Genomic DNA, 3,761 nt, shown 5'->3' on the forward strand with positions numbered 1-3,761 from the left:
AATCAGAGACTATACACCGCTTGGAGAAAACTCCATTCGTACTAACCTTAGAACGATCAGCCGCTGTTCTTTTGAAAAGGGTGCTACCGCATTCCAGTGTCATCTTACACTAATTTCCCCCATCGTAATGCATTTCTGATAATAGAATGTTAATTAACATTAAAACGCTGGTAAGTTAAGCTTAATTAACGTTCGCGTCTTTCAGCGTCTCTATGGCTTTATCACATTTCGCTATCCCTATATTCCAGGGAGAAACAATCCATTTGTTTCCATGCCACTATTTATTTCCCCTAAACACTCCCATCGCATTATACACTTTATTTACTATTTCCCAAGGCAGATCTACCCTACTTTCTCAAATAATAATTTATTAGTCACATCACTTAATACCCCTAGTAAAACCTACTTTATAATGTCTACAACTGTATTACTGAATATTACAGAAGCCTTAATGTCTTATTCTAGTACAGCACCTCAAATATCACTTTATACAGTATATTAAATAATGCACTTTCTTATCTCTATTTATCCGCTTGCTATTTTCTCTCTTAGCCTATTTTACTGTTTAATTCCTGAGGCTATTTTTAAATTGCAGCCTCCTATTTCGTTTACGGGGCTCGTGATATTTTTAATATGTATTCTAGACTTCTCACTTTATTCTTGACCGCCTAGATTTATTTTAACGTTATAGTATAATTTCAGTTTATTGGGGATTCTGCTTTCTCCTTTGTTACACACTGTTCTATCTATCCGTTTTATACTATTCGGGTAGTGCTTCTTTAATTATTCTTATGTATTACTTGTTTCAACACCTTTTCATTATTCTTACCGCATTCGCTTACCACTTTATCACATCAGTGTTTTTATCCTTGCTTATTACTTATTTTATTTTGATTTTCCTTACTTTTGTTCCCTTTACCCAATAATATTTAAACTATGATAGGGATCACTTTGTAACTGTACCAAACTGTGATAGAGGATTACTTTTGGCCAGTCAGAAGAAGTCAACTATATACTCTGTCACAGGAGGGCTGCGCACCCCCTCTTCTGGACGTTCCGTCTAACCACATCCGACTTGTCCCTAACTTGGTTCTATCCTCACACAGAATTGTATTACAACATCTTTCTCATTCATTCGTTCAATTCCATTCATTAATTCAATACTTTTGTTTTTACCTAAAAACAAACCAGTCTCTCCCTCTGGACTTAATTCACTTCCCACAACATAAGTCTAATTTGACCGGATGACAAGCATTCTCTAAAAACAAAACAGTCTATTACCTAACTTAATTCACTTCCTCAACATAAGCTGGTATTATCCTATATGATTTTTCACTCATACTCTTCGTTTTTACCTAAAAACGACCTATAGTTTATCCCCTAGCTTAATACACTTCCTCTACATACATAAACTGGTATTATCCTATAGGATTTTTACGACATGACGAGACTACTGTCTAATCGGATCAGCTTGTCTTCATATCCTATTCATCCACCCCGTATTGATCTTTATTCTACGTTAGAGCAATATCGTGGCGCGACCTACTGATTTATAAACCCCCGTTTAGCTAGACGGAGCGTTTTATATTCGCAGGATTTCCTTTTTCAGTTGAACGTCGCACAATTAGGCCAGCGTTCTTTCTGTGTTTTAAATATTCACCCGTAACAGGCCTTCATTTCAAAGCGGTAGCCATGTGTATCTATTTACTAAATACCCATACGTACAGACCTTTTCCTTGAAGCGGTAGCCATGAATATTTTATCTTACTACTTATCTATTTTCTAAACATATAAACAGACGGCTGTAGCCCTGTGCCTGATTCCAATCACTCAGCCAGAGAGCGCTAAACACTCACACCAGTCAGCTCACTCAACAGTCCCCTGCGAATGACTCAACCAGGGGGCCGTCCGAATCACGCACCCGACACCAGCGAAGTTCACAGCCCCCGCTTATTTATTCACCAAACATGCATGCACATTCATTATACAATTCCAAGCTTACACACACACATGCAATTCATTGAATTCAAAAAGTTATTTCGTTTCTATAGTTTTTAGGAAATTTGAGAGAGAGAGACCTACTTGACGCTCCTCTTGCTGAGGCAGGATCTCTGAAGCGATCTACGCAAACATTTCACTGTTTTCTTACCTTTTAGCTGGGTGGCCACCCTTGTTTGCCCAGATCGTCCAAAGATCCCGCTGCCAGCCAAGAACGCTTTGTAGTCCCTGACTCTCCTGGAAAAAGCTCGCCAAATCTGTAGTGGCCAACGCATACCAGAACTTTGTGAAAATCAATATAGACTTTTAATACACCCGTATCATAAGCCGGAGAGCCCCGCGGGACCCACCCTTTTCCAGCGCCCTGGCTCTCCCTTTTATATCCATGCATACATCATCAGTTCATCCCCCAATGCAACTACAGTTACATTCCAATCCGTGCGTCTTGTTTGTTCAGACCAGTAACGCCCACATCTGCTTTCGGCAGATGACAAGACCCTTCCTTTGACCTAAAGATAATATACATCCCCTTTCCTGTGGCCTGTGTTCAGACCCTGTAATTAACCCCATGTGTCCCCTATTTTATGTGTCCTTTATCTCTAGTTTTTTAGTGTGTTCGGCTGCCCTGGTCGCCTTCTCTCCATATGGTTGTCTAAGATCAAACAGACTTGTGTCTCCCCTGTGATGTGACTGATATCTGTAATCCATCAGTTGGTCATTTGGCTGACCCCGTCCTTAGACAACCTCTGATCTTTGCATGTCCAGCTGGCCTAAGCGTTTATGTGTCTGCATTTTTAGTGTCCCCTACCCCCATGGCCTTTAACTGCTTCCTGCCCTATACAATAGAAAATGCATTTTACCAGAACAGGGAATGAACCCATAAGTGTACCTTTCTCTTTTGTTATCAAATCATGTATATAATTTCTCCCACATAACCAATTTCTCCCACACAAACAACACAGTTACACATGGGATAAACAAACATACAGTCAATAACACAGAAAAATCTATATACAGTGTGTGCAAATGTAGTAAGATTGGGGAGGTAAGGAAATAAATAGGCCATAGTGGCGAAATAATTACAATTTAGCATTAACACTGGAGTGATAGATGTGCAGAAGATGAATGTGCAAGTAGAGATACTGGGGTGCAAAGGTGTAAAAAAAAACAATATGGGGATGAGGTAGTTGGGTGGGCTATTTACAGATGGGCTGAGTACAGGTTCAATGACCGGTACGCTGTTATGACAGCTGATGCTTAAAGTTAGTGAGGGAGCCTCAGTGCAGTGGGCAGCTGGGAGGAGGTGCTCTTATTCTCCATGGACTTTACAGTGTCCCAGAACTTTTTGGTGTTTGTGCTTACAGGATGCAAATTTCTGCTTGAAAAAGCTAGCCTTTGCTTTCCTAACTGCAAAGTTGCATATCGCGGGGGCTATTCGATGCTGATGCAGTACGCCACAGGATGTTTTTGTGCTGGTCAAGGGCAGTCAAGTCTGGAGTGAACCAAGGGCTATATCTGTTCATAGTTATACATTTTTTGAATGTGGCATGCTTATTTAAGACGGTAAGGAAAGCATTTTTGAAGAATAACCAGGCATCCTCTACTGACAGAATGAGGTCAATATCCTTCCAGGATACCCGGGCCAGGTCAATTAGAAAGGCCTGCTCCTAGAAGTGTTTTAGGGAGCTTTTGACCTTGGACCCATTACGGACGCAGGCAAGGAGGCAGTGATCGCTGAGATCCTGGTTGAAGACAGCAGAGGT

This window comes from Oncorhynchus tshawytscha, linkage group LG32 (genome assembly GCF_018296145.1).
Source record: "Oncorhynchus tshawytscha isolate Ot180627B linkage group LG32, Otsh_v2.0, whole genome shotgun sequence".
Taxonomy (NCBI): Eukaryota; Metazoa; Chordata; class Actinopteri; order Salmoniformes; family Salmonidae; genus Oncorhynchus; species Oncorhynchus tshawytscha.